Genomic DNA, 13208 nt, shown 5'->3' with positions numbered 1-13208 from the left:
GGGGGGGGGGGGGGGTGGCCTCACTAGGGGAAACACTGATCTTCTGCATTTCCCCCCCTGACAGGACCGGGAGCTGTGTGTTTACACACACAGCTCCCGGTCCCCGCTCTGTAACGAGCGATCGCGTGTGCCCGCGCCCCTGGTAGCCTGCGAGAGAGCCGTAGTATGACGGGCTCTCGTGCAGGAGAGCCAACCTGCCGAACTAGGGATTAAAGTAAGGAGGACTGCATGGCATCACCAGGCTGTGCTGTGAACGGGCAAGACGATACCCCTTGACATTTTCCACATTTTGTCACGTTACAACCAAAAACGTAATTTGTATTTTATTGGGATTTTATGTGATAGACCAACACAAAGTGGCACATAATTGTGAAGTGGAAGGAAAATTATGAATGTTTTTTTTTTTTTTTACAAATAAATATCTGAAAAGTGTGGCAAGCATTTGTATTCAGTCCTCTTTACCCCGATACCCCTAACTAAAATCTTGTAGAACCAATTGCCTTCAGAAGTCAGTCAAGTAGTAAATAGAGTCCACCTGTGTGTAATTTAATCTCAGGATAAATACAGCTGTTCTGTGAAGCCCTCAGAGGTTTGTTAGAGAAAACTGGTGCAAAAACAGCATCATGAAGGCCAAGGAACACACCAGACAGGTCAGGGATAAAGTTGTGGAAAAGTTTAAAGCGGAGTTCCGGCCACAATTTCACTTTTTAAATATAAATACCCCTGTAATACACAAGCTTAATGTATTCTAGTAAAGTTAGTCTGTAAACTAAGGTCAGTTTTGTTAGGTTGTTACAGCATTTAGACACTTTATAAAATAGAAATTGACTGGGGCCATCTTAAGTGTGGGCATCATGAAGCCAGACTGTATGACTTCCTGGATTTGCAGATCTCGCACATGCTCAGTGCTGCACAAGGAGTGTATTTGGTTTCAGATCAGGTTTCAGCACCTGTACTGTCCAAGTCACATGATTCTTCGAGACTGGGGAGTGCACAGACTCCTGGAAAGTTACACCCACTACATTCCCAGGAGTCTGTGTGGTGTAGTTTAAAGCGGTTGTAAACCTTTATTTTTGACTTTTACCTACAGGTAAGCCTATAACAAGGCTTACCTGTAGGTATAAAGAATATCTCCTAAACCTGTACGGTTTAGGAGATATTCCCCTCGCAATGCGGGCGGCGCACGGCGAAAGATCCAGCAGCCGCCGGACCTTGCCGATTTTAAATCTCCCGCGCGCACATCATCGCCGCTCCAGCCAATCACAGCGCTGGAGCGGCGATACCCGGAAGACACGCCGGAGCAAGATGACATCTCACTCGGCGTGAACCCCTACAAGAGAAAGTCATAATGAGCTAGTATGCATACCAGGTAAGTGTTGTTCACCTCGTTTTGAGGTAAGTATTTCATAATCAGCTATTATGCGGTGCATACTAGCTGATTATGCATTTTGCCTTGCAGGTAAAAAAAAAAAAAATTATATATGTGGTTTACAACCGCTTTAAGCACCTAGGTGCAGGAAGTGGGAAGATTAACTATTCTGCCTAGCAACAACACTTTGAAGGCATCTAAAAAAAAAATGTAATGTTAAAAATTTATTTTTTGGGTAAACCTCCACTTTAAAGAGGAAGTAAACCCTCAACCTTTTTAAAAAAAAAACCCTACAAGAGAAAGTCATAATGAGCTAGTATGCATACCAACTCTACACAAATTTTCGTTTAACAAACACAAACGCATTGATGTACTACGAGAGTATAAAGAGGAAGTTAATTTCTCAAGTGCCACCCTTAGGGCCCCTGCAGTGTCCCTGTCACAGAATGCTGCGGAAGTGATGTTTTTTTGCCGCCATCTTGCTACACCCCACACTCCTGGACAGTAAAGATAGAGTGAGAAGGGGGCAAGCGGACATCTTGTTACACCCACCGGAGTTTTAGATTTGAGACTTATTTTCAACACAAAACGGAGCTTATATGCTTAAAGACAGTATTTGGAAATCCGACAGACTGGTTAAATGTTAAATGTTGAAAGCAGCAGCAAACCTGATGACCTTAAATGTTTGCTCCTGTGACAAAACACCTCTGATTTTCACATTTAACATCTAAACCAGTGGTTCTCAACCTGGGGGTCGGGACCCCCTTGGGGGTCGAATGACAATTTGCTAGGGGTCACCAAATCCTGGGCTGTCTCCCTGAAGCCCGTACTCCTCTCCCAGCCTTTTCGCGGCCGCCCATCAGGGCTGTCCCTGGAGCCTGTGGCCACCCAGCTGGGCTGTTCCTGGAGCCCACGGCTGCCCAGTCAGCCTCTTCACAGTCATTCAGTTCACAGCATGGCTGGGGGGGGGGGGGGGGGGCACAGACTAGAGGTCAGCTGACTGGTGAGGAATGTAAAGTGAGAGGGGCTGAAGGAGACCCTATCTCCTGATTTCGGCATAGGTATCACTGCTACGAGACACCACAAAGTTGGAGACACAGTGAACCCGGAGACAGTGAGTAACACTACCTGTGATTATAGTTGCCATTAAAAGTCCCCACTACAGTTCTCAGATCAGCAGATGACCTTGATCAAGAGCACCTAAGTTGGCTGATCAGAACTCCCCCCAGCATTGCCACTCATCCTTATCAGCACTGCCACTCATACCACCCCCACCCCCCCCCCCCCCCACCAAGGAGTAAGAGAAGGAATAAAAATAGAGAATACATGGAAGGAAGAGGAAAAGAAGGGGAGGAATAAAGAAAAAGGGTGATAAAGAACAAGAGAAAGAACAAGAAAGGCGGCTAGAGAGAGGGATGGGGGAAAAAAACAAGAAATTGGGATAGAGAGAGATAAAGGGGAAAGAAAGGAAGAAAGGAGAACAAAGAGAAAGGAGGAGCGGTACATCCTAAAATGTACCATAGGGGTTTTAATACTGTACAAGTGGAAGGAACTCAGGAACGCTAGGGGCGAAAATTATTTGTCTTGCCTTGACATGTTAGGGGTCCCCACAACTTGGGAAATGTTATCAAGGGGTCACGGCACTAAAAAGCTTGAGAACCACTGATCTAAACAGTCCGTCGGATTTAAAAACTCTGTACTTAAGCACATAAGCTCCGTTTTGTGTTGAACATAAGTGTGAAATCTAAAACTCAGATGGGTGTAACAAGATGTCCGCTTGCCCCCTTCTCAATCTATCATTACTGTGTGGGGTGTAGCAAGATGGCGGCGACGGAACGTGACTTCCGTAGCATTCTGTGATGGGGAGCAGAATGTGACAACACACCCCTTCTGCCAATTTCATGTTAGTAGAAGTTTGGTGAGCGTTGATTCGTGCAGTCGTTCCTTGATTCCGATCATACGCGTTTAAATATAAAGTAATGAACCACAAAAGAAAGGAAAAAAAAAAATAGTTTTCTTCAAGTGTTGCTACCATCCCAAAATCATAGGAATAAACTCTGAAAGGGCATAAGTACCCCCCGGTACAATGGGATTTTAAGGGCAAACAGTGAGAACGAAAAATTTATAAAAACATAAAGTTATTTTTTAAGAGAATCAAGATTTTCTAATAAATTATACTTTTATAAATTTTTCGTTCTTACTGTTCGCCCTTAAAATCCGTTGTACCGGGGGGGTACTTATGCCCTTTCAGGGTTTTTCCTTCGATCATACGCGTTTGTGACGATTTCTGCAATGTCGATCCAAAAATCAGGCGTTGAGTTCACATCCGACAAAACTTTTATAGCCTGCACATCCAGCTTTTGTCTGAGATAAAAGTCAAATTGTCTGTAGAAAGCACCGTACTAGCGATCCGAAAATCCGCAGACAGCTCGTCTTACGACTTTTCCCTTTTGGATTTCCGTATCGTGTGTACGAGGCCTAACAGAGCAGATACACATCTCTAATTTCATGTATCCCTTTATCAACAAAACGTGAATAGACCATTTCCATACATTCTCATTAAACCAGATAAAGCCAGATAAAACACCATATAGGCAAAATAATTCTCTGAAACGGAACTGCTTTTGTCCTACTTATGCAAAGAGAGCAACTAACCCGACTGCTATCCATTGTCTCTTTAAAGGTAAAGGAAACCTGATACAAAGGCAGGAGTGGGGTACTAAAGAGCCAATGACTAACAGCCACGCATGAGCAGAGCTGGATTATAGCTTACAAATGTAAATATACGAGGAACAAAGGTAGCCGAGAGACAGGCTCATGCCATTATACCGGCTATTTGGATTGTGTACAAGGTGAATTCCAACCACATTTTCTTCTTTTTAGGATAGAATGCGTAGAGGTTGGATACTCTGGATGTTAGTGTTGTCTGGCCGGATGTTGGGGATGTTTCTTGCTAATTTCCATCCTGGTAACCACACAAGTCATGAGAAATCTATCTAGGTAGGAGACAGGCAACGATCCTGACAAAGGATCTAAGCCTGGTCATAGACAGATCGAAATTTGGCCAGTTCAGCAGAGATCTATCGACTTCAGTACAATCACGTAGCTCCCAACTGTCCCTGATTTCGAGGGACTGTCCCTTATTTGGATCAATGTCCCACTTTCCCCCTCATATGTGTCACTCATTTTGGTCTGATCTTTAGAGTTGTATATAAAATGCACTTTTTATCTTTCAAAAAGTGTTTCCCAGTGCTAAACATTTCATCCAAATGCTAAAGCAGTCCATACACGGTCGAATTTCGAACAAATTTTCTTTTCAAAATCAGAAAGTTTGTTTTTTTTGTGGTCCAATGATGCCACCATAGATTTTCGAAATTTGGCCGACAAAATATTCATGTTGCCGGAAATATTCGTTTCACTCCGGGAATATTCTTTTCTCTCTTCTCTCCGGGAATATTCGTTTCTCTCGGGAATATTCTTTTCTCTCCGGGAATATTCTTTTCTCTCCGCTAATATTCTTTTCTCTCCGCTAATATTCTTTTCTCTCCGCTAATATTCTTTTCTCTCCGCTAATATTCTTTTCTCTCCGCTAATATTCTTTTCTCTCCGCTAATATTCTTTTCTCTCCGCTAATATTCTTTTCTCTCCGCTAATATTCTTTTCTCTCCGCTAATATTCTTTTCTCTCCGGGAATATTCTTTTCTCTCCGCTAATATTCTTTTCTCTCCGCTAATATTCTTTTCTCTCCGCTAATATTCTTTTCTCTCCGCTAATATTCTTTTCTCTCCGCTAATATTCTTTTCTCTCCGGGAATATTCTTTTCTCTCCGGGAATATTCTTTTCTCTCCGGGAATATTCTTTTCTCTCCGGGAATATTCTTTTCTCTCCGGGAATATTCTTTTCTCTCCGGGAATATTCTTTTCTAGGAATATTCTTTTCTCTCCGCTAATATTCTTTTCTCTCCGCTAATATTCTTTTCTCTCCGGGAATATTCTTTTCTCTCCGGGAATATTCTTTTCTCTCCGGGAATATTCTTTTCTCTCCGGGAATATTCTTTTCTCTCCGGGAATATTCTTTTCTCTCCGGGAATATTCTTTTCTCTCCGGGAATATTCTTTTCTCTCCGGGAATATTCTTTTCTCTCCGGGAATATTCTTTTCTCTCCGGGAATATTCTTTTCTCTCCGGGAATATTCTTTTCTCTCCGGGAATATTCTTTTCTCTCCGGGAATATTCTTTTCTTGCACATGCGCGTTTTTTTTTCTATTACATTTCTCGCACGATTCTCCCATCATTGATCAGAAAATCGTTTGTTTTTCAAAAAAATTCCAACATGTCGGATTTCTCAAATTTGTTTGCCGCACGAAAATCGGCTGTCGCTGCAGCCCACTAACGGTGCGAAATTCGTACGAAAATTCTTTGATGCGATCTTCGAAAGAAAATTCTTTCGAAATTTGAACCGTGTATGGCCGCCTTAAATTGCTGCATTTGCGAATTTTAAAAGTCAATATAAAGGAACAGTAGTGGTAAATTAAAAAGCCCTCGTGGATTTAATAAACCTTCTTTTTGGTCAATTCTCCTTTTATGGGGGTGTGGCAGGGGGCGTGTCCTATGCCTACATACGTTTGCTAGTAGGTGTCCCTCATTCCCATCTCAAAATGTTGGGAGGTACGCAATCAGCCTGTTTTTTTTTTTCTTCATGCTTAATGGCCCGTACACACGATCCGAATATTGTACGACAGATCGTACAACTTTTTCAGCTTAATAGTCGCAAGTAGTAATTTGAATAGGTTACTAAAATCACCAAAATTCTCGTACCACAATAAAAAAATAAAAAAAAATCGGAAGTGATGTCATGTGTTATAATGTATTTGTATTGTATTTTCGGACTACAACTATACTGACTAAATGAAAATCGAATGATCTGTAATGCCACGTACCCACGATCGGTTCATCCGTTGAAAACGGACCGATGGATTTTTTCATCAGATATCCGATGAAGCTGACTTTCATCAGTCTTGCCTACACACCATGAGTTAAAAATCCGATCGTGTCCAACGCAGTGATGTAAAACACAACGACGTGCAGAGAAAGATGAAGTTCAATGCTTCCGAGCATGCGTCGACTTGATTCTGAGCATGCGTGGATTTTTGACCGATGGATTTCCCCACAGACGATCGGCTTTTTAAACCATCAGAACATTTTAAAACAGGTTCTATTTTTTTTCACCAATGGGAAAAAAACGATGGGGCCCACACGCGATCGGTTCGTTCGATGAAAACGGTCCATAGGACCGTTTTCATCAGATGAACCGATCGTGTGTTCAGGGCATTATGGTACAAGAAATGTTTTCGTGCTTGTCCTATCTAATAATATCGGATGAACTGTCGTGAAAGGCTCTCGTAAGTAGTGTACACACGATCCGAAAATTGTACGATTCCTCCTCGGATGACAGTTTTCATCCAATATGCGGATCTAATGTACGGGCCATTAGCCGCCAGCGGTGATCATTGTATTCTGACGGTGAGAAAACCTCCCGCTGTCAAGATACAATGCAGAAAGAGGGATTCCACTGACTTTGTTGATGGGGGAATCAAGCGATTTTTATTCCTTCAACCCAAGGGTGAAGGAAAGAAAACTGCATGATCTATGGCTTGCTTAACCTATCTCCCAACCCAACCCAAAACACTGCGCCATGACATAAGCCACATCAACTGTCACCATTAGCTATAATACACTTAATCACATCATGAACAGCAAGCATTTACAATGCAGTTGGAAAGCTTTGAGCAGTTTGGCATAAGTGATTGTAAAGGCAGAAGTTTTTTTTTTTCCTTTACCTTAAAGCCGTAGTAACCACTTTTTTTTAACCCTGTAAGACAATAGCTGGATAGGACAAGAGGTGGGGCATTTTTTACCTTAATGCAGAGATCGCATTCAAGGGTTAGTTCACCTTTAGGTTCAGTTCACACTGATGCAAAACGATTAAGATCCAATTTTCATTGCGATTATGTAGTACAACTTGAATGTGATTTGCATATTGTATGGGGCCAAAATCCCACTGGAATTGCATCAAAATAGTACAGGAACCTTTCCCAAGGTTGCAATGATGGGGACAGTTGAGTTGCATTGATGAAAATGGGCACTATTGAAAACAATGCGATTTCCATTGTCATGCAAATCTGTGTAACTCGAGTCACATCTAAAATCGCACTATTGTGAATGAAGCTTCACCAAAAACCTGCCTATAAGGGGCGTCTGCAGATAAAATCAAATTGGGCAGCTTTGACTAAAGATGAATAATGCCCTTCAAGGGCATTTACATACCTCATGAAGCCTGACTGGAAAACTCCAATGATGTTGCTAAGAGAGGCCTAGCCATTAAATCACCGCTGCAGTGACGCTTTGCCGGCACTGCTCATTGATTTCAATGGGCAGAGGCGCTTTAGTAGGTGTATTCGCCACTCCTAAAGCACTGCAAAGAAGCTGCTGGCAGGACTTTTTTTTTACACCCTGCCAGTGCAGCGCCCCAGTGTGAAAGCCCTCAGGCTTTCACAAGACCTCAGGCTTTCACACTGGGATTGCAGTGTAGGCTTTTTTCAGTCGCTATTTTTAGCGCTAAAGTGCCTGAAAAACGCCTCCAGTGTGAAAAGGGGTCTACCTGCTCACCTTCACTATCACAGGACTGAGCTCAGAGCTTTTTTTCCCCCTAAGGCCCCTTTCACATTGAGGCGTTTTTAATGCGGTACAGCGCTAAAAATAGCGCTGCTATACCGCCTGAAAAAAACCTGCCCTGTAGTGTTCAATGTGAAAGCCCGAAGGCTTTCACACTGAAGCGGTGCGCTAGCAGGAGCGCTCCAAAAGTCCTGCTAGCCGCATCTTTACTGCGGTATAGGAGCGGTGTGTTCACCGCTCCTTCCCATTGAAATCAATGGGAAACCGCAGCAATACCCTTTTTCGCCCGCTAGCGGGGGTTAAAACCTCACCGCTAGTGCCCGAATATCGCAGTAAATACAACGGTATAGCCGCGCTACAAATAGCGCGGCCATACCGTCACCACGGCTCTATCCCCAATGTGAAAGCAGCCTTATGCAGTCGCTCTCAGCTCAGTCTTGTGATAGTGAAGGAGAGCAGAAATGGCTAGGCCTCCCTTAGCAACATTCTAGAAGTATTCCAGTCAGGCTTCCTGAAGTACATAAAAGGCCTATAGCAAAGTCATTATTCAACTTTGGTCAAAGCTGCACAGTTTGTTTTGATCTACAGATGTCCCTTATCTGAACAGACAGTTTAAGTAAAGATGAACTAACCCTTTAATATTGGTTATCAGGTTTTCTTATTATTATTATTATACAGGATTTATATAGCGCCAACAGTTTTACGCAGCAATTTCATATAACATGACATAGGTTTCTAAATCAATTTAAACTCTAAACTTCATTACTGTGTTTGCTTAAATTGAGCCTAATAATGTAATAATTTATTCCTATAAACCACGTGTGCCTTTCATCTCTGACTACCATAAATGTAGGAGGGGAGGGACACAAAACACTTATGTTCAATTATGAGATCTTAAACAAAGTGTTCCAACCAGTCACTCATAATGAAGTAAACAAGGATAGAAGTAAAAATATAATGATATTACAATCATAATAGAGTCCCTATACACGGCCGCCCAACGTCACTGTGACTGGACCGCCACACAAAGAGCTCCCTTGTTCCCCATCATCATAATAAATTATAGAAGTATGTTACTCACAACATAGTAAACAAGGATAGAAGTAAAAATATAATGATACAATGGCTAGGCATGGCTAAACGGGGCCTGTGCTCCAACAAGATGGCGTCCATATACACGGCCGCCCAACATCACTGTGACTGGACAGACACACAAAGAGCTCCCTTGTTCCCCATCATCATAATAAATTATAGAAGTAATTTACTCACAACATAGTAAACAAGGATAGAAGTAAAGATATAATGATACAATGGGCAGGCATGGCTAAACGGGGCCTGTTCTCCAACAAGATGGCGTCCCTATACACAGCCCCCCAACATCACTGTGACTGGACAACCACACAAAGAGCTCCCTTGTTCCTCATCAACATAATTAATTATAGAAGTAATTTACTCACAACATAGTAAACAAGGATAGAAGTAAAAATATAACGATACAATGGCTAGGCATGGCTGAACGGGGCCTGTGCTCCAACAAGATGGTGTCCCTATCCACAGCCCCCCAACATCACTGTGACTGGACAGACACACAAAGAGCTCCCTTGTTCCTCATCATCATAATGAATTATAGAAGTCATTTACTCACAACATAGTAAACAAGGATAGAAGTAAAAATATAATGATACAATGGCTAGGCATGGTTGAACAGGGCCTGTGCTCCAACAAGATGGCGTCCATATACACAGCCCCCCCGCCCCCACCAATGACACAGCAACAGGACCACCGCACAAAGAGCTCCCTTGTTCCTCATCATCATCATCATAATGAATTATAGAAGTCATTCATCTGACATGTCATACATTAGAAATGAAAATACGAGAACGAGTGTGTACATGCCTTGTTTAGGCTGGGGGGCATTAAAGCAGCCAGGTAATAGTCTGTGGCAAACATTTACACGACGACTACAGCTAAACCTAATGAATCGCCACAAAAAAAGGCTTTGATGTGGTTTCTAAAATGTTTCAACTTTTCAAATTCCTGTGAGCTTTGAGCGTGAAAGACACATAAAAACCTGAGGGTTGTTGTAGCAATGAGGACGTAGACCTCAGCTGCTTTGGTCCAATACAGCAAAATATATCAAGTATGGGATGACACAACCCTACAAACTGCTGTCTGCCTTGTGTCTAGTATCATCAACATTATGCAACAGTAGCTGATGGCAACTGCTAAGGACCTATAGTGCAACAAATACATAACATAAGTGTCTTAAAGCGATTGTAAACATGAAATATGAACAAAAAAATATCCCTCTATAGTGTGTACTTGTCTCAGTTCAAAGCACTAAAGCCTGGTACACACTAACCCGCTGGGTTGCACAAAAAAAGGAGTCCAATGCTGTACTAACCATCCAACATTAGTACAGCTATTTCCCCCACTGAGCGGTTGTGCTCTGATAGGGGGACGGCCCTCCTGCCAGAACACGCCGACCAGAACTCTCTGCCATTGGCGGAAAGCACTGATCGGGAGTCGGTCGGCTGCTGGTTTTCCAGCATGCTTGTCCGACATACACACGGACCAAATGTCGGCTGTTTTTTTTTTGGCCAGGCAAATGACTCCCAACATTCAGCCCGTGTGTACCTGGCTTAAGTGTCACTTTGGTCTGTTGCGTTGTTCCTCTACTATCAGCATGAATCACTTCTGACAAGGTTTCCTGACACCAAGAGAAAAATGGTGACAGGGGAGCGAGCTCCAGCTAATTTGACAGCCTCTGCTCTGTTCCTGCGTACTGTGTGGAAGGGGGTTGTGTCCCTTCCTTCCAATCAGCTGTCAGAGCTCACTTCTCTGTGCTCTGCAGAGTAACTATAGCTCTCCGCCCCCTTTTTTCTGAACAGTCAGACAAGCTCTAAAATACAGCACTTTGAAATGATGTAGAGTTGTTGCCAGCGGTTTAGAAAGTAATGGCTGTGTGTTGAGTTATTTTGAACGGACCGCAAATTGACACTGTTATACAAGCTGTACACTCACTACTTTACATTGTAGCAAAGTGTAATTTCTTCCGTGTTGTCACATGAAAAGATATAATAAAATATTTACAAAAATGTGAGGGGGTGTGCTCATTATTGGGAGATACTGTGTGTGTGTGTGTGTATATATATATATGTATATATATATATATATATATATATATATATATATATATATAAGTCCACGGGAGAGGGTGAGCCTGTGGTGGAAGCACAGTCCTAAAAGGGTGCAGCTGGATGGATGATGAGCTCAGGGGCGGACTGACAGCTCATGGGGCCCCCGGGCAATAAAAGATTATGGGGCCCCTGGGCTTACAGATGGCCACCACGCTAGGAGGCAGTGCAGAGGTGGGGCAGCTAAAATCTCTGGATTTTCACATCAAAAACATGTCAGTTTCGGACATATCAGGGACAGATGTAAAAAAAAAAAAACTGTCCCTAGTTTTATTAAGCCTGGCAACCCTGATGGGGCCCCCTAGTGGCATTGGGCCCTCGGGCAGTGCCCGAGTGACTCAATGGCCAGTCCGCCCCTTGATGAGCTGCTGCAGGCACAAAGTCCAGATCTCTGTGCTGCAGATTGTTAGTAGGGAAATGCCTCTGACAGCCCAGCAATCATGTGCAATGCCATGGCTTCCTCATTCCCGATGCCAATGGCTGATGGATGGTGATGTCCACCTGAATTCCAGGGTCACAGGCCTCGTTTCAAGGGACCTTCCTCTTCCTCAGCCACTACAGTTTACAACCACTTAAAGGCGGCCATACATGAATCGTAATTTGGCTGGTTCAGCAGGGACCAAATTTCAATCTATGTATGGGCAGGCTGGTTGTATCTGCCAATTGACTTCTGTACAATCAGCCGTTGGACAATGTTCACATGATCATCGGCTGGCCAAATTTCAATCCATGTATGGCCGGCTTTGGACCCCTAATGTCACCTTTGCACTCATTTAAAAGCCAAAGACACAGGTGGGGGAGGAGATAATTATTCATATTTTTTCTTTTTTTTTTGTAATGTGTATTTAGTGGTCTGCCTGAGTTCTGCTTTAAGTTGCGTGAAACAATGTGATACATTGCATATGAATGCTAAAAAATTAACTTTTGCTCCTTTTTGGTCTAATAAATATGCCAACACTTGTTAATCCTGACAGAAATCCAGTGCCATCCTGTGCAGTTCAGTTATTAGAAATGCCCAGAGAAGAGGAGGAGGTGTTCTGTCCTAAGGTGACAATCCTATATATAAATACAGTAGAAAGTGAGCACAGTCACCCTAGGACAGGAAGCGTGTTGGGTTGATGTCAGCCAGGCGACTCTGTTGCCAGGGACGGATTGGCCATTGGGACTACAGGGAGAGAGGGGGCTTTGCGGGAGTTGTCCGGCCGCCATGGGAGAGACCTGTCAAAGTGGGCCAGTCTGGATGAAGTCCAGGGCCAAATTTTTGTCCCAGTCCAGCCCTGTCTGTCGCTAGTGTTTCTACTGCAATTTCCAGCAATGTCTGTTCTTATGGAATTACGTCGCTCTAATCGGCGCTGCATTCGGCGGAGAGATTCAGCTGCCTCAGGTGGTGAAGGAGCAATTCCATAGGGAGCGACAGGCAGCGTCTTAGTCATTTTGTTTGATGTCGCTGATTTTGTAGCTAGTGGCAGAGTCACCAATGTGACATCAGCCTTACTGGAAGGATTAACCAGTCAAAAAAAAAAAAAAGATAATAACAATTACAAAAGAAAAGAAGAAAAGAAAGCAGTCATCGCAGCAAAGGACTGGTATGCCAAGCTGTAATGCATTTAATTTATTCTTGGGTTTAAAAACACGTTAAAGAGGAGAATCTGGCTAGTTTATGTAGTCCAGGAATGCCTAAAGTAACATTAAACCCTCCAGCGTTTTCAAGTAAATGCATTCTCAATTCAATAATTCAACACACCGCTGCCGGCTCCAGGTCCACAGAGCTGCTTCCCTGAACTTCCTGCTAATGGATTGCATGCCCCGAGTGCCAGGCATATACATTGCACGAGGCACAGCGCAAGCTGCAGCCGATGCCAATCACTCACAGGAAAAAGGGGGGGGGGAGAGAGGGAGCAGCTTGCCACTATGGTGATTTGCTTCTATGGACGTAAGGAGACTCATGTACTACAGTGGCAGAAAAGAA

The 13208-nt window shown here is 43.3% G+C and overlaps 1 protein-coding gene across 1 annotated transcript in view; it reads right to left on the bottom strand.

The window, feature by feature from the left end:
* The window catches only part of ADGRA3 (adhesion G protein-coupled receptor A3), a 107989-nt gene that overhangs the window by 83624 nt on the left and 11157 nt on the right, over nt 1-13208 (bottom strand). The window lies entirely within an intron of this gene.

The sequence above is a fragment of the Rana temporaria genome, chromosome 1 (assembly GCF_905171775.1).
Source record: "Rana temporaria chromosome 1, aRanTem1.1, whole genome shotgun sequence".
In the NCBI taxonomy this organism is placed as follows: Eukaryota; Metazoa; Chordata; class Amphibia; order Anura; family Ranidae; genus Rana; species Rana temporaria.
This window is presented reverse-complemented; position numbering and strand designations above follow the sequence as displayed.